Here is a 19,234-nt window from a genome sequence, read left to right as displayed (position 1 = left end):
ATGAACTTGCTTTATGCCTTTACAATCTCACAAATGAATAAACACCCTTATAAATCAGTTTTGTACGATCACATATATCCCGACTCCTTTGAAATCGTCCATCCATTTCTGCTTCGATCTCTCAGAGTCAGATACGAACCGCCGGAACGTGGTCGTATCATTTTTATACACCATCAAGACTTGCCACTGACTTTCTAGCACGTTGGAACCTTCGCCCGGTGCCATGCGATGCATATTTGACCAATATCGAGAAAAACCGAGTGCCGTTGGAGATGTGTGACCCTGCAACATTCCTTCTTTCTGCATGAGAAATACCAGTGGGCTGAATTTCCTTCTGGTGCCTCAAAAAGTGCCACTACTGTGTTTTTGCTGCGCATAGACCCACTATTATAGTCTGTAAGAGAATAGATAGAAATAATAGTATCTGCATGGGAGAGGCTTACGGTATGCGGCTTGTTGGAAATATGTTTCAAACCCAAATTTCCCAAAGCATTATCAATACTGATTCGTTGAGTAATGTGCAGATATTATCGTCCCTGAAATGTTGTAAAAATTGTGTAGTCAACTTTCTCATCAATACCATAATGTCTGTATATGCTTTAAAACTTCAACTTACCTTATGCTCGTTTCCAGGACACTCTGGCTTCGCCGAGAATAGGGCAGCAGATCAAATGGCGGCGGCGGGGGACTTAAAAATACAGTGCACGCAGCAACAGTTCTCTGAACTGACCTCAGGCCACACATCCGATAACACCTCCATAAAACATGGAAAGTAGGCTGGAGTGATCATACAACAAACTAGACGTAATAAAACCACACTTGGGACCATAGACCACTGACACACGCAGCAGATACACAGTAGCCGCCTTGGCCAGATTACACACCGGCCACACACACGAGCAACACACTCGCATTTGCTTACATGGTATTCAAGATACCTGTGTAGCAGGTGTGGAGAGGCCCTATCCGTAATTCACATTTAATACAGTGCGAAGCATTCCACATAGCACGATGCCAACACTTCCTATAACCCTACAAACAACATATATCGGTACACCTGTCATTCGTTTTACAAGGCGATCCCATGATTCCTTATAAATGCTTTTCGAACTACTTGTCAGACACTAAATTCCACATCTTATATCATATCGTGCATAATCTAAACTGGCCCTATATATCAGCCATCCTCATTGTTTTTAATTCATATTACTTTTGTTACTCCTCACCGAAATAAGTATTTTTATTTCGTGTCTGTCACTTAACCGTTACTTTTGGCCTCTTTGCCCTAGTTGCGCCACAAATATTTATCCATCATCATCATCATCGTCGTCGTCGTACTCGTCCAATTTTGTTCAGAAACTATTGGATCAAATCAATGGCGAACTCGCCGTGGGCGATTCGAAAAAAACAATTTGCCAACTACTGTAAATATACTATCCTTACTGGTGTAATTTCTATCGTGGACCCCTTTTTAAGATTTGATTTCATATTCTACAGGTTTTATTGCTTTGTTAGAGACTGCCGTCAGTTTTCTGTCAGTCTTGGGTTCCACGATTACTTGTACCGGACCATCCGCGGAGTGCCCGAGGGGCGCCAAGCGCTTGATTTTTTAATGTATTTTTTATGAAACCGCCAGTCCGAAGGCCGTCCTTGTACTTCCCGCGGTCTACCCAGAACGGGTAAATCGAGGTCGCGCTTTTTTACAAGTATGTTATGACTCTGGCACCGGAATCACTTCCGGTAACGGCTAGCAAGCGCACAAGGACCAAGTAATGTTAGCCTGGCCGACTTTTCGCGTTAAAAAATTGGCCCTGTATCTGCTTGCTTCGCAACAAATGTCGTCAAAAAACGAATACTCTTTTGCACCGGCTGCCCCGCAAATGCCTGTCTTCTCTTCTCCGCCCACCAGCCGCACTCTTAGCCTTGCCCCTCGCTCCCTCCGCAATATAAAGGCGTAGGTTTACGCAATTTAATTTTACCACGTTCCAGTGTTCGCGCCATCTTTTAAAACCTTTCGCTACTGTTGAACTTTTTTGAATGCCGCCACGAGGTCTAGGCTTCCGCGAGAGCTTTTTTTGGTGAAAACTTTGTTTTGAATGTGGTATTTCTTTTTCATTTTCGAAAATCAAGCAGTCACGTATAGTTAATTGGTTGAAGAGTGCAATGAGCAATTATCTATTGATGTTTTGCCTCAAATATGCCTAATGTTTTATTTTTGCTGCCCAATGTTGATAAGTACAAAGTGTGTTTCCAGATGCAGTTGTTTGGAAAAGTTTTGCCAATGTAAACCTCTTGTTCCGTGTAAACCTCAAGGATTTCGTTAATTTTGCCCGGACGTCTGAATCGGGGGACATACAGAGACAGACCAAATTTTGCGGGTTCAGGTTGCCCAAGAAAGATTATCGCTTTTCAAATCGTAGCGGCAATCGTGATTGACGTCATTCGTGCGCAAACGTCTCCAGGACCCCTGCGATTGCGGAGACGGAGCCTCGGGCTGCAAATTCTCGCTCGTGTACGTGGGGTTGACCGCGCTCTGGATCGCAGCCGTTGCCGCCGCGTGCTTGCTGGAAGACCGCCACGGAACCCAGAATGGGGAGCTCCAGTATCGGCCGCGCCGAGTGGTGAAGCCCACCTCACACCGGCCCTGCAGCCAGTGCCCCCCCGTGAACGTCACGGAGCGCTCGGTGTTCTGCACCATCGGACCCGACCCGACAGGCGGCAGGGCGTACCCTCCGGATGGCGTGTGCAGGTGGATCGCCTACACGCACGTCTCGTAAGCTACCTTTCCTCTGGGTTGGCCATACAGTTGGCACGGCGAACCCGTTGTACCTCGGTGGAACGGGAAGGGTTTGAGTTCTTGAGCCTGTTTTAATAAAGTTGGCACGGAGAGTTCTTTTTAAGAGCGGAGTTGTCTGTGGACCCGCAGTGTCAGGCGATGATGCCCGTTACGCCAGGTGAAGGTACGCCGATTGGCCGACAGGTGGCGCCACCTCTTCGAAAGGCCTGCATACGCAATCTGAGCACGCGGCGGAGGTACACCTCTAATATCATCATCATCAGCCTGTCTACGCCCACTGCAGGGCAAAGGCCTCTTTCATAGATCTCTACTTATCCCGGTTCTGTGCTAACTGCGACCAATTTATCCTGTCACACTTTTTGATCTCATCTGCCCATCTAACTTCGAGGAACCCCTGCCACGCTTTCCTTCTCTTGGGATTAACTGTGTTCCCCTTAATGACCAACGGTTATCTTGCTTTCCCATTACATGACCTGCCCAAGCCCACTTCTTAATTTCTGCCAAATATCCTTGACAAGCGTTTGTTCCCTGACCCAGTGAGCTCTATTCTGCTCCCTCAACGTTACACCTGTCATTTTCCTTTCCATCGTTCTCTGAGTCGTCCTCAATTTATGTTGAGGACGAGTTAGTCCCACATATTCACCGATAAACTTTCATACCTCTATGACTAAGCTTCGAGTACGTACATACCCGGACGAGTGGCGTTATGAGTAGCACCACCCTCTAAGGGATGTGGCGGCCAGCGTGCTAAGCCAGCTCCGCTTTCTTATCATATTTCACAGGCGTGGAACTGGCTTTCGTTTTTTTTGGTTTTTTCACCTTCCTGCTATGGTACGTGTTTCACGTGATGGTAAGGTAGAAGTAATTCACTCTGGATGTTTTTTTTTGTTGTTATTCTTTCCCCTTTCAGCTCTAATGTGAGCTGCACTATTTAATGGGCTGTTATAATGTGCTCTCTGGACAGGTTGCACCTGTTTCATTATGGTTCTTGGTACACCCCTACTTTTTTTTAGTTTTATTTTTCGCGTGGCTTCATTTATGCTACATAACTGTGCAACTGCATTGCCATATTCCCACGTGGGTTTTGTAACACAATTTTGCACGGCCTTTAACGATACGATAATGCCAGTTATTATGCCAATGAAAACCTCCAGTTTTCCCATAATTTCCACCATGGCACGAGTAGCCGCGACAGAGCACCACATTCCTTTCCATTTATGTACTGGTCATGTGGAAATAATGGCGGAAACAGGGGTTCGTCGTGATATCCACAAGACGCACGCGAAGCCGGCCCTGACTAACTTTTAATCGAATTTGTTTTTTCGCTTTTTTTCTGCTTTTATTGCTGCTGTTGTATTGGTCTGCCCTCAGTATTATGTCCACAATTTCTGTTTGGAAATACATATCTGCATTATTATGACTGAAGTGACAATCAGGTTATAAACGCAACTAGGAACAATTTGGGCTTGTTTATTATGCATGACAAAAAATTACAGCGCAGGACAACAGGCACGAAAAGAGAGAACGGAACCATATGAGCATGGTTTTTCAACCATGACTAAAAACAGCACTCGTGTTGTTCCACTTTTTTTCGTTCGGTCTTCGTTATTCTGCTATCTGAACTATGACAAAAAATCGCAAGGCTTTGCAAATTTAGCAGTCTAGCTATTGTTAGCCTAGATGGTTTTCCCGGCCCGCTCTGCAGGTTTGACCCGATCAATCGCACGCTGCTTCCCTTCACCGATGTGGACGCACCCGCTTCTTTGGATGCCAGCTGGGCAGCCTTCGTGCAGCGAGCAGATTCTTACCACCACACCCGCTTACTGCCTTCGATCAGGCGACGTAGCCTCCTGCTCGCCGCACGGGACACAGATACAGCACGGGATCTCAACCGGAGTGCGGCTGTGCTCCACATGTGTGGTCTGGCCGTCCTCAACGCCCGAATGACGGTGCAGCAGACATGGCAGCTCAGCAGGGCCATTGACGCCATAGGTACGCCCGCTAACCGAACGGTTTCAGGGGACTTACCTCATCCCATTCCTTTGGGACCCACAACTTCGCGACCCACGGACGCGAAAGCATGGTGCACTATAACGAAAATATTTTCATGTACATATCACTGCTCCCGACGGCCTAGTTTGCTTATTTGCGGGGTATATCACTTCAGCACTATAATAAAAAAAACTATTGCTTGCTTGACAACTAGCTCCATTAAGTGAAAACGTGATATACGAAAATGTGTTTCTTGTTTATTTTTTATTGTTTCTAAAATGAGCAAACTAAGCAGTTGAGAACAGTCCTATGAATTTGCAAAACCTTTCGCAGCGGTACGCCATGCTTTTTAAGCCCGTTGGTAATGAATTAGCAAGTGTCATTGGAATGTGATCAGCTGATTCACGACATGTGATGCGCCGATGATAAGGCAAAAAAGAAGGGTGGTGCGCATAACGCGCCTCTGCTGGTGCGGAGCATGTTTTTAGTAGGTAAACAGGGCTGTAGCGTGAAAATAGTCATTCAAGAAATGCTGTGACAATTTGCTGAGGTATCGAGGTATTTGTGGCAATTGTTTGCGGAGCACTACATCTCTTTGAACTTATGCTGAAACGCTTCTTGGTGAATTACCTACCGCAGAGCTATTTTGCAGCAATCGTAGAACATCGCGATAGCAAATGTACTTCAACATTTACAAACGCCCGGTTTTTCAGTGCCGCCTTCAGGCCTGCTACTGATTTTCAATCCACACTCATCTGATAATATTACGCGCTCACTCCCGTCTGGCGACTGCTTCGTCAACAGTGAGCGTTGCTGAAGTTTGGGAGGTCTCTTTCAGAGACGTGATCATTCTCGTGTTGCCTGCATATCGCCCTTTGAAAGGCATGCTTGGGGTAGGCGTAGATATTTTGGTGCAGATGTCCCATCGTGCTGCCTGTAGCGATTTGTGTTATTTTTGCGTGTCTGCAGCACGTACCCATGCGAAATGCATTGCCTCAAACATTCGAACCACGAAGGGCGATAGACCACAACGTAACCAGCAGCGCCAATTTCCCAGTTTCAAAAGTTTTTAATACTACTAAAACACTTCTACACAACCCTCCTGGATTTCGCGTATGTAAAACGAAGCCTTGGGAACGTCTTAATTATTTGCAAAAAGCCAGCCGCACAGCTGCGTCCAGAGGCGACTTTTTATTTCCTGAACAGTACAGACGCGGCCCTTTAAGCACGGCAGGAAGCCGAATTGAATAACGTGAAAGGCTGCTCAATGCGCCTAAAGCAATCCTAAACGCAACGGAACCAGAGTCATTTACAAAAAATAGGTACAAGTATTATTTCGGAACAACTTGCACAAAAACAACCCCACATGAAAAAAGAAAAACGCGTACGAAGTAGCGACACTACCTCAAAGTTCCAAAGATCTTTTGCTGGGTTACCCTTTATTACTAGGTCAAAAGAATGTCGCTGGTGTAAACTAACCGGTAGGTGGCGCAACTTGTTTTCACTTCTGTACCATATACGAAACAGAATGACGAAGTTGGGAGATGAATGTCGTGGGTAAACATCGGCCGACCCTAAGCCCAAACGTTGCGGTTGTAGGTCCAACGTCGCCCAGTGGAACCCAAAGCTTGACGTACCGTAAGTTTCAGGCTACTCGGCACGTCTCTAAGCTAACATTAGTGCTACCAAGCGTAAAATGTAAACTGGAACAATATGCTCGATCACCGGCGGGACCTGTTTTTGCTAACGGAGAGAGGGAAAACACAAAAGTAAAAGGATAATGGCCGATTTGAACGTCATCATTTAAGCCAGTCACGCAAGCATAAATTACCTCTGCCGCTCGAATCAAACAACTTGGCAGTGGTTCAATGACTCCGGTTTAATAAACGACTCATAACCGAGATAATTTTAGTCAGTCAAAAAGTACAATTAAGCAATCATTCAATGAATTACTACGAGAGCAATGGAAGGGTCGAGCGCAAAATCCTTTTGCGCGTGCTGTCTCGGCACTGTGACGCCAAAACAAGGGCTCTTGTAGCACCCACAGTGGCACATACCCGCAATATAATATTGGAAAACGCTTTGTAGGCAGGGATGTGTGTTTCTTTCGGGCTATATTTTGTGGTTGCTCCGTCACCATCATGACAAATCACTAACAAGAACAAGATTACAGTAAGAGTAGGCTGGAATGCTGACGCACAGGGGTGCGGTTTCTGCATGGAGCGGTTCCCTCGGCAGTGGCTCACTGCGTCAAGACAGAGTTGGATTTTGTATGCATGCAAATGGTCTATGGTAAAGCAAAAATGAAGGCAGTATGAGTAGAAGCCTACCATTATCTGCTTGCAGCGACCGTCAACCCGGGTTCATTCCTGGTGCTGGGAGCCTCGTTCGTGGGCCTGACTGATCGCACGGCATCGCGACTAATTCCGGGGGAGCTTCTGGACGCCCTGGTGACGCCGCTATCCCTGTTTGTGCTGGAGACACACCTTCCGGTTCCCGGGAAGCGGTGCGAGGCAGGCTTCACCACGTCTAGCGGGCCTCACTTTGGCCAGAGGGACGCCTTTACTCTTCTGGGAGCCAAGGCTTTCCTCAGTCAGCCAGCGCTCAAGTGAGTACTCGCACCCTACCGGCCTCTTTGCGACAGTAGCACGGTCTCTCCACGAAAGACAGGCATCGAGTCACTGTGACAATACACCCCTTTTGCCACACTAAACATTCTACAAGACATCGTCGCTACTACACAGTAGAGCATTTATAGGTTATAGGTTAACCCTTTCTGATGTCGGCAAAAGGGTGGTTCGAAACAAAGCGAGAGCTCCCAAACGAGAGCTTCCGGTGAAATGAGAAAAAACAGGTCCTTGGACACTGATTCGGGCCCACGCGACAAGTTCACAGGCCATAGACAACCACAAGTCACACCCAGTTGCGATGAGTGTAGCACAGAGTTTTAACCCAGTAGATTTTTAATTCTATACATTCGGTCTCAGTAGTATCTTGACCATCCTCTAGTTTGGTAACATTATATGCTATAGAGGCTCCATCAAAAGTAGTTGGGACACGGTGTCGTCATTCGCACAAATTTCTTCTTGTCGGAACTGCGTGGTTGCATTGGTGTGTGTTTAAAGGAGTCCTCCATTACAGTAAAAAGCTGCCTGAAACCGGTAAAGGCTGTCATAAATTCATTAACATGTACATTTTGTGGTATTCACCACTCCTTGTTCTGATCGCTGATGACGCTATCTGTACATACGCGTTCCTGGCGTAACACCTCTCTATTTTCTTGCGAGCACCTCTATTGAGACAGGCTCTTCTGCCTCTGACACTTTCTGATCCACGTTGCATTTCGTGCAGACCACCATATTGCCGCGAACCATACATTGGGTTTGTTTATTTTTGTTTTGCTTTTACCGCCCGGCTGCGCCGGTCTGTGTTATCTCTGCGCCAAGGGAAGCGCGTGTTCCATTCTTTCTTTCTGTGCCGCATGTGTTATCTGTTGTGATAGGGAGAGCATTCTGATCTAACGTGAACAGCCCAGAATAATCTTCTTGGATCTACTATGTTCTCGATGCGAATCGACGTTTCGAGAACCACGCGCGCCAAAAGATAAAAAGCCTGCAGTGCGGACGCCGGGGCATTCGATTCGACGACACTCGCCTGTGCCAGTCACTTTGTTGACCGCTGCTTCGCCGCCTCTGTATTCTTTTGAGTTGTTAGGGCAGCACAAGTTCGCTCCAATAAACCTGTTTCTCATTCAAGACAACTGCATCGTCCTTGTCTTCGTGACATCTGGTGGAGGTGCTGGGTACGCACCCTTCATGCCCACTACAACCTCGAGAAGCCGCCAAGCCAGTCCAACAAGAGCCAGCCCCCGCCTGCAAGATTTACCACCCGAGTTCGGTTTGATGCCAGAAGGGCCCAAGAAAAGGAACGCTGCAACCAACACCATGGTGCAAGAAACAACGTCGCCAATCGTCCTGCAGCAGCCCCGGGAACCGCCATCGTTCCGGGGAGCCCCCGCTGAAGACCCCGAAGAATGGTTGGAGAAGCTGGAGCACGTCCGCATCTTCAACAGGTGGGACGACGAAGAAACTTTCCGGCATGTCTTCTTTTACTTAGAAGATGCTGCTCGAACTTGGTTCGAGAACCATGAGAGTTCTTTGACCGACTGGACTCACTTCAAAAGGGAGTTCCTGAAGACATTCACTACCGTTGTGAGAAAAGAGCGAGCTGCGCTTTTGCTTGAAACTCGGACACAACACCCCAACGAAGGGGTCGTGATCTTCGTTGAGGAGATGAAGCAATTATTTCGCCGCGCGGACCCCGAAATGACGGAAGAAAAGAAGTTACGCTTCTTGATGCGCGGTGTGAAGGAGGAGCTGTTTGCTGGACTTGTCCGCAACCCGCCCAAAACCATCGCTGAATTCGTGACCGAAGCCAGCACGATTGAGAAGGCTCTCGAAATGCGTGCTAAGCAGTATGACCGGAACTTTGTTGGCGCGGCCAGTGCGAACTACATCGACAACATGCGGATTCCGGCTGATAGCCTACGCGAGACCATCCGCGCAGTAGTGAGAGAGGAGCTGCGGAAACTTTTCCCGACGACGCCGCAACCCCAAGTCGCTTGCCTAACTGACGTGATCCGGGAAGAAGTTCAAAACGCTTTGGGAACTTCTGTGGCATCCGAAGTACACTGCGAGCCTCAAGCTATGACGTACTCCGCGGCTGTTCACCGACACCGCCCTGCTCCAACACGTCGTCAAAAGGCACGTCGTCAAGAGGCCCCGCCCTACCGCCGCCCACTGTCGCCCGCCCGACCCCCGGTAGCACAAACCCAGACGCCGAGGAAGACTGACGTATGGCGAACACCGGATAATCGTCCTCTGTGCTACCACTGCGGAGAGGCCGACCACATCTACCGTCGCTGCCCATACAAGAGACTCGGACTACGTGGTTTCTCCATCGACGCACCACGCCCCCGACCCGGCCAGCACCCATCTGAGATTGAAGAATACCTGTCGAACACCAGCCGTAGACCAGCCCGTTTCAACCGTTCGCCGTCGCCCTACCCGTACAAGTCGCCGGACCGCCGTAGCAGTGCTGACTTCGCACGTGGAAGGTCTCCCAGCCCACGCGGGGGAAACTAAAGGCAGCAACTTCTGGAGGTGAAGTTGCTCTACGGCGAAAAACTGGAAACCCTCCAACGACGCAAGGACGCGCTGAAGACAGTGATTCACGACATGCCCTCATCCCGACGACCCGACCTAACCCTGACGAGACTCCCGAACACGACGACAGCTACACGGCGCGACGCGTACCCGACCTGACCGAGACTTCCGTTGAGAAGACGACGACAACGACGATGCACAGTGCCCGACCGTCAACACGTACAAGCAGAGATACGACGCCCCGACGAACCCGGAACTCGAGGAAAACTGCATCTGACGTCAAGGTGTCCATCGACGGCTTTGACGTAGTCGCCCTCGTAGACACGGGAGCTGACTATTCGGTAATGAGCGGACCATTTGCGTCTAAACTGAAGAAAGTTATGACCAGATGGGACGGTCCGCACATACGCACAGCAGGAGGCCACCTCGTGACGCCAAGTGGAACGTGCACATCGCGCGTCACCATAGACGGCACAACGTACCCTGCGGCGTTCGTCGTTCTGCCTAACTGCTCCCGCGAGGTGATTCTCGGAATGGACTTTTTGACGGACAACGGCGCAATAATTGATCTGCGAACCAAGTCGATAACATTTTCCTCCGATCACTCCACGACGCCGCAGCCGAACCCCGATCACCGTGCTGCTGTCAGAATCGCCGACGATCACATCACCCTGCCACCCCGCGCAAGCTTGATGATCGCCGTCTACTGTGAGGATGCTGCTTCTGACATCGACGCTATCGTAGAGAGGGATCGAAGGTTGCTTCTCGACCGCGGTGTCTCCGTCGCAAGAGGCATTGCGTACTTTAGGCAACGCCAATCTCACGTTTTGGTCACTAATTTCACCGAAGAGTACCAGCATTTAAACAAGGGAGCTGCAATTGCGTTCCTCGAAGAAACGCAAGAAGCAAGTGATGTGATCGCAGTCGCCGACTTTGAACGCACACCCGTAGAAACCTTCAAGCTCCCACAGCCATTCCACGTGAATCCGGCGCTACCGCAAGAACAACGGAAAAAACTATTGGCTTTGCTGCGTCGCTATAGCGAATGTTTTTCGTCGAGTGCAAAACTACGTCGGACCCCTCTAGCGAAGCACCGAATAATAACCGAAGATGGAGCCCGACCTACCCGACAGTCACCGTACCGCGTCTCTTCACACGAACGGGAAGCCATCCGGACTCAAGTCGACGACATGCTGAGCGATGACATTATACAGCCATCGAAAAGCCCCTGGGCTGCGCCCGTCGTACTCGTAAAGAAAAAAGACGGCACATTAAGGTTTTGTGTTGACTACCGGCGACTGAACAAAATCACGAAAAAGGACGTGTACCCCCTCCCCCGCATCGACGACGCCCTCGACTACCTCTGCCACGCGAAGTACTTCTCATCGATGGACCTGAAGACCGGCTACTGGCAAATTGAAGTGGACGAGAGAGACCGAGAGAAGACTGCATTTATAACCCCAGACGGCCTATACGAGTTCAAGGTGATGCCGTTTGGGCTGTGCACAGCACCAGCGACGTTTCAAAGAGTCATGGACACTGTGCTAGCTGGCCTTAAGTGGCACACCTGCCTCGTATACCTCGACGACGTAGTGGTATTCGCCCGGACTTTCGACGAACACCTTGCAAGGTTGGAGTCTGTACTCGAGGCCATTCGTACGTCGGGGTTGACGCTAAAGCCTGAAAAGTGCCGTTTCGCATACGGGGAACTCAAGTTCTTGGGCCACGTCGTCAACGCCACGGGAATCCTACCTGACCCGGCAAAAACTTCAGCCATTGCGAACTTCCCAAGGCCGAAAGACAAGAAGGGCGTGCGAAGATTTCTCGGGTTGTGCGCATACTACCGGCGCTTCGTCGCAAACTTCGCACGCATTGCAGAGCCACTCACGCGCTTGACGAAAGATAGCACCCCTTTCAGCTGGGAAAACGACCAAGAAAAAGCATTCGGCGAGCTGCAAAAACGCCTGCAAAGCCCGCCCGTGCTCGCTCATTTCGACGAAAATGCCGAAACGGAAATCCAAACGGACGCCAGTGATATAGGCTTGGGTGCCGTCCTTGTCCAAAAGCAAAGCGGCTGCGAAAGGGTAATCGCCTATGCCAGCCGTGGTCTGTCGAAGGAGGAGAAAAACTATTCTGCCTCTGAGAAAGAGTGCCTGGCTATTATATGGGCGATTTCACAATTTCGCCCATACGTGTATGGAAGGCCATTCAAGGTTGTAACAGACCACCATGCGCTGTGTTGGCTCGCCAATTTGAAGGACCCCTCTGGCCGTCTTGGGCGGTGGAGCTTGCGCCTGCAGGAGTTCGACGTTACAGTCGTTTATAAATCCGGCAGGAAACACTCCGACGCCGACTGCCTGTCCCGCGCCCCCGTCGACCCACCACCACAAGACTCTGATGAAGACAGCGCGTTCTTCGGGATTGTGACGGAGAGCGACCTAGCCGCCCAGCAGCGTGCCGACCCCGACTTACGCGTCATAATCGAGTACCTCGAGGGATGCAACGTTGCCGTTCCTAGGACCTTCAAACGCAGCTTACCAGCATTCAGCCTGAGAAACTCCGTCCTTGTGAAGAAGAATTTCAGCCCCGGAACAAGAGCGAATTACCTTCTCGTCATCCCCGCGGACCTTCGTGACGAAATTTTGGAAGCGTGCCACGACGACCCGTCTTCCGGACATCTGGGCACAGCCCGCACTATTGGAAAAATCAAGGCGAGGTACTACTGGCCCGGCCTTACCTCTGACGTCACCCACTACGTCCGGAGCTGCCGTGACTGCCAGCGACGAAAAACGCCGCCGACAAGACCCGCCGGACTTCTGCAACCGGTCGCCGTTCCATCGAGACCATTTCAACAGATTGGAATGGACCTTTTAGGCCCGTTCCCTACGTCACGATCACAGAACAAGTGGATTGTCGTAGCGACAGACTACATGACGCGCTACGCAGAGACCGCCGCTCTTTCGAGGGGGACTGCACAAGAAGTGGCGAAGTTCTTTATAAGCCAAGTTGTGCTGCGACATGGAGCCCCGGAAGTCCTAATCACAGACCGCGGAACGGCATTTACTGCGGAGCTGATGCAAGGAGTATTACGCTACAGCAACACGGATCACCGAAGAACGACGGCGTACCACCCCCAAACGAACGGACTAACAGAACGTCTGAACAAGACAATCGCAGATATGCTGTCAATGTACGTTGACGTTGAACATAAGACTTGGGACGAAGTGCTCCCGTATGTCACGTTTGCGTACAACACGGCTATCCAGGAGACGACGCAGCTGACGCCGTTCGAGCTTGTCTATGGTAGAAGGCCGACTACGATGCTCGACGCCATGCTTCCGCACGTATAAGACGACGACCTCAACGCCGACGTCCACGGATATCTTCAACGTGCGGAGGAGGCCCGCCAGCTCGCTCGAGTTCGTATAACGGACCAGCAGCTGGTGGATGCGGGCCGCTACAACCTCCGACGCCGAGACGCCGAGTACCAACCAGGGGATCGTGTGTGGGTTTGGACTCCCATCCGACGACGCGGACGCAGTGAGAAGCTCCTGCGATGGTATTTCGGACACTACCAGATTCTACGACGTGTTGGCCAACTTACCTACGAAGTGATCCCCGATGGTGACTCCGGCACATCACGACGACGCACGCGGCCTGAAGTCGTCCACGTGGTTCGCTTAAAACCTTTCTACGGACGATGACGAACTTTTATTTTCATTTGTTCGGACTGTCGCTTATCTTAGCATCGGGTCGATGCACTCTTAGAGGGGGGGTAATGCCGCGAACCATACATTGGGTTTGTTTATTTGTGTTTTGCTTTTACCGCCCGGCTGCGCCGGTCTGTGTTATCTCTGCGCCAAGGGAAGCGCGTGTTCCATTCTTTCTTTCTGTGCCGCATGTGTTATCTGTTGTGATAGGGAGAGCATTCTGATCTAACGTGAACAGCCCAGAATAATCTTCTTGGATCTACTATGTTCTCGATGCGAATCGACGTTTCGAGAACCACGCGCACCAAAAGATAAAAAGCCTGCAGTGCGGACGCCGGGGCATTCGATTCGACGACACTCGCCTGTGCCAGTCACTTTGTTGACCGCTGCTTCGCCGCCTCTGTATTCTTTTGAGTTGTTAGGGGAGCACAAGTTCGCTCCAATAAACCTGTTTCTCATTCAAGACAACTGCATCGTCCTTGTCTTCGTGACAATATTCTCCAACATTTCATTAAAATACTTCCAAGTTTCTAATAGTACCGCGAGTATGATTACTCCTATCCTTTGATGGCATTCATGTTTGTAAAAGGGGTAATCCACAACTTCCTACAAAGAATCATCTCTTGAATAAAAAAAAAGAAACATTGAATGGTCAGAATCCTTTCCTCAAATTAATCGCAAGTATGGAGCGGGGTATCTTTCCCTTGCTTTAGATTGCTCTCCAGAATGACGCTTTTGAGAATAGGTGTGCTCATAATGGCGGTTCAAATTTGCGTTATTTTAAATGTTCCCTGAATTGGCAGGTAGCTCCTCCATGATAACAGACCATTTTCCCCGTTTTTTTATCACAGAACGTGCTATAAGTTTCACTGCAGCCAAACTGTACCTGTAGGTGCGTCACAGAATCACTTAAAGGGACCCTGCAACCTTTTCGATGAACGCTTTACATCTTTCTATCGCGTCTTGACCCACTGCGAAAGCTCTAGTTATCGCCAGCACGGAGCGTCGTTGCGTGACTTGCTCGTCGCACCAGCTATACCTTCTATTTCTGCTTTTTGTGTGGCATTTTTTTAATGTTTTGTATCGGAAAGGGTCCATAGCTACACCTCGAACTAAATCGGCCAACAGCCGCTCCATGGCCTTAGTGACGTAATTCAAGCCGTCGAAAAACTTCGAGTCCGGGAAAGAGAGAAAAACCTTTTGAGCGAGTTTGCAGGTTATCTGATGGGCATAGAACAGTAATTGTTGGCTGAGGCACTTTGCGACCCCATAATCTAAGTACTGAGTGGGTTGGGTGTCTACATCCGGCAAGCGTTTAGGATTTTAAGATAATGTTCAGAAAAGGCTTGCAGGGTCCCTTTAATCCCCACATGACGGGTGGTCGTGGATGTATGGTTGTAAAAGTATTGTGCTCGTACCCATGCGATCTCCGGCGCCGTTCGCTGCAGTAGTAGGGGCCGCTTTATATAGAAGCCAATAAACTTTGAACTTAAAGATCTTCCAGCAAATACTAAAGCAAAATAGAGAGAGACAGACTCAGAGAGAGAGAGAGAGAGAGCGAGAGAGGGCACTTCGGTATGAGCAGAAAATTTCCGGAGTGGTGTCCTCAGTGCAGGAGCCCATATGTGGTGCCAGCTGTGATGGGCCTTTCCACCAACCACGGCTTGTCGTCCGGACTGCGTCTGCTCATGACACAAACGAGTGATTCCGTCAATATTGGGGAAGGGGGGTCAGGTTCGCTATAAAATAACCATAGGGCGGAGTGGTGGGTGGGATATATTGGGTAAATGTCGGCGGGTGGGGAAACGTATTTGTCCAAAGCAGCCTAATTGGGCGCTCCAGGGCTTTTGTTAAAGAACTTTACCATTCCTTCCTAAAAAAACCTGGGAGGAGCGTAGAAGCTTTCTTACATCAAAGGTGCGTGAAACGTGCGCCAAAGCCATCGCTTATTCCGCGTTTAAATCACTTTCGGTGAAAGTGCGCCCAACCGATCTTCAAAGTTTCAAAAGACCCAAATCACAAATGACGAACGAACTTCACGCACGTAGACGACGCATCTACGAAAATCTACACGAATACTAATACGTGGTTTATGAGATAAAGGTATACTCTTGTACTCTTTCTTTATGGCCGATGCGCGCATTGTCTCATATAGAACCGTTCCTTTTGCACGTTCCCCAAGAAACTTTTTTGCCACAATAGACACCCGGTTTCACGCCCGCACCATGTAACCAGAGATCTTGTCAGAGCTTTTCGGTAGACCAACCGCTGAATGGGGAAAGGCATCAGCTTTTTGTAAGGACGCCAACGGTGTAACAAAGCTCCCGCTTTAAAAGTCGTATGCGGGAGGGTGGACGGGAGGGTGGGCAATCCTTCGCTCGAGAGCATCCGTGGCTCGAGCCTGCAATGCGCAGTGATCTCGTGGAAGGTTAGCAGAGGGCTGCCGTTCGGAACACGCTGGAGTACAGGTTATTGGGCTCATCGGTAAAGCGGACGTTTAAAAGTGTTACGTGGCAGCAGCACTGATTAGACGATCTGAATCGAGGAATATATTTAGTGCCGACTTGGATAGTCTTGTGGGAAGGTAGTTTCGGCATGCCAGGTTCGAATCTGTTCCAGTTGTATCTGCGTTAGTCTGAGGCCGGGGCATTACACCTTCTTATACTTGAGCAGTGGTCGTAATGTCAGAGTGATGCTGATTATGTGCGACATTGCGCTTGTCATCACGGCAGTCTTGGGTCCCCTTCTGACGTAGTCTTCCACGGTGTTTGTTTTCGTTTGCCTTTGCTGTGGCACAGGCTCTTTCCTCTGTTCTGCCTGAACGGTGGACTGGATACATGTGCGGTATGGGCGCTGCTGCAACCTCCTTTCGAACGTCCATCGAAACATCCCCATACTGTCCTTCTTCAGGGGACGTCATTCGTAGTCTGCCTATACTCGGGTAAAACTTGCGAACGCAATGATGATTATGATGACGAGGAGGATGATTGTTAGCGGTATCCCCTTTGTAGCGGATTGATGACGTCTCATCTTACCAAAAAACAACTAATATACGTATGTTTTATACTCCGTGTTTTATACTAGCGCTGCTCTTACGACGGGCACAAGAACCTATTAGCACAAAATACGCTTTTCTTTTAAGGCATTGGCTCGAGAGATGACCCCCGGTAATCTACGCCACTATGCTATGAATGACCAGCTTGAAAAGCGTTTCCTTCGAGGTACATACTGGGAGTATGGGAGTCTGTTACATGCCTTTCTGATTATTGCACCGATCCCGTCGTGTCGATATTATTATTGCACTTTTTTTAGGCCTCTCTTTCAACTCTAAATTTGAAATGCTTTCACAAGGCAGTCAGAAAACGCACTGAATAATTGCAACAGCAGAGCAAACATTAACTCATCCAGAAGACTGTTCTATGCCCATTAGAAAACCAAGAAAGTTTCTGAAACAATTTTCTCTCATTTCTGATCTTGGCGATGTTTGAGCGCTCGAATTACGTCATTCGAGCGGGGTAAGGCTATTGCTAGGCTTCGTTTTCTTTGCAGCAATAAACGCATTCGGTAGCCACTTCAAGGAAAACTGCAACAAAAGCATAGCCGAAATCGGTAGAATTGTCTGCTCAGACAATCGAATCACGCAGCGCCGCTCTGTGCGGGCGATAGCTGCAGCTTTCGCAGAGCATCGAACAAAGGAATGCGTGGAAGCGTTTATCCGCTGTGTTTCACGGTCTTTTCAAATCTGTAGCTTCTTAGACCTTTTTAAGGAGAAGGACCCTCAGTGCCAAATGAAGCTGAGTAAAACGCGCTACGTTTAAACCTGTGTTCTAGAATGCCGATTCATTTGAGATTAGAAGATCGTCTGTTATTGGAAATGGTGCACTGTAATAGCAACCATCAACTGTATTGTATAGGGCAAAGCTTCGGGTTCTCTGCAGTCTTCTTTAAAACAGCGCCGCCGCTGATATCAATCGCACAAAGGATTCACAAGCGCTTTCTTTTGGTCCAGATGCACCAAGGATTTGATAAAGCAGGCACGTTATTACCTGAAGTGACAGCAGCGGCCAACTTATGTGTTATGTGAATTCAACGAGACAGCGAAATTACGAACCTAGTAGTTCACGGTTCTGGATATAATTGATAGTTCGGCAATTTTCGTTTACAGGTACGTGAAACCTGAGTTCCTGGGCCGCTGCGTCTCAGTGTTGGCGGGTGCGCTGCAGTTTCAATTGACCACGCCGACGTTACCTGTACCCGGGGCCCCGTGCTCTTCTTGGAAAGTGGCCGAGCTGCGACACGCATGCAGGTGATGTTACAATCACTATGATGTTACCAATCACGATGTTACCAGTCACGGTAGTGTTACAGAGCTGGCTGTCGATTAACCATTCTCCGGGATACGCGAAGCGACCCGCCGCGGTGGCTCAGTGGCTAAGGCGTTGCGCTGCTGAGCACGAGGTCGTGGGTTCGATTCCCGGCCGCGGCGGCCGCTTTTCTGATGGAGGCGAAAAGCAAAAACGCCCGTGTGCACGAGATTTCGGCGCACGTTAAAGATCCCCAGGTGGTCAAAATTAATCCGGAGCCCTCCACTTCGGCGCGCCTCGTCGCCTGCGTTGCGTCGGCGCGTTAAACCCTACAATCAATCGACCGGGATACGAGAGGCGCAGGCCTCATACCACCAACGAGGTAACATATCGTGTGACCACATGAAGCGAAAACGTACCATTAGAGTTCCTGCTGCAGTCTTGTTTCTTTTGGGAGACATTAATCTGCCCGATATTTCTTGGTGTTTACCCCAGTCAAGTACAAGTACCGGCTTGTCTGAAACCGCATCTTTCTTCAATGTGTGCTCAGATTTTCATCTCATACAACTTGTTCAATATCCGACCCGTGCTACTACTACAAGCTCACCCATCGTAGACTTCGTTCTCACAACTCCCCTAGATCTTGTTAAATCCCTTTCTGTCATACCTGGTCTCAGTGACCATTCTGCGATCCCCTTCACTATACCCAACAGGAATCCCAGGCTACAGAAAACTTCGAAAACATTCAGAGATTACAAATGAGCGCACTATGTTGCAATAAATGGGGTGCTGGAAATGTTCACCGAAGAACTGTTTTATAATTTCGATCAGCGTTCTGTAGAAGAAAATCGGCATATGTTCAAAACTAAGGTGTCCGAGTTAATAAACCACTATGTACCCCTATGCAGACAAACCAATACCGTTCAATCTTCGTGGTTCACACCAACCCTAAAGCGACTACGCAATAAAAAGTAGCATCTTTTTTGGAAAGCCAAACGTTCGAGGTCAACTGACCGATGGGCTGCGTACAGTGAGACAGTCGGTGAATATGCGTACGCGCTTGCCGTGGCAAAGCGTTCATTATTTGAACTTACCCTCCCCTGTATGTTTAGAACTAATCCCCGCAGATTTTGGCTACCCGTCAACGGAAGAAGTGAAAAGAAAATTTAACTGATGTCCCGACACGACTGTGTGATCCCAAGTGCAATGTGCTGGGAACCCTTAAGTGTGGTATTTTCGTCGGTGTTTGAAACCTGTGTACCACCC

Source organism: Haemaphysalis longicornis, unplaced genomic scaffold (assembly GCF_048455015.1).
Source record: "Haemaphysalis longicornis isolate Haplotype H1 unplaced genomic scaffold, Haemaphysalis longicornis Haplotype H1 scaffold_2, whole genome shotgun sequence".
In the NCBI taxonomy this organism is placed as follows: Eukaryota; Metazoa; Arthropoda; class Arachnida; order Ixodida; family Ixodidae; genus Haemaphysalis; species Haemaphysalis longicornis.
This window is presented reverse-complemented; position numbering follows the sequence as displayed.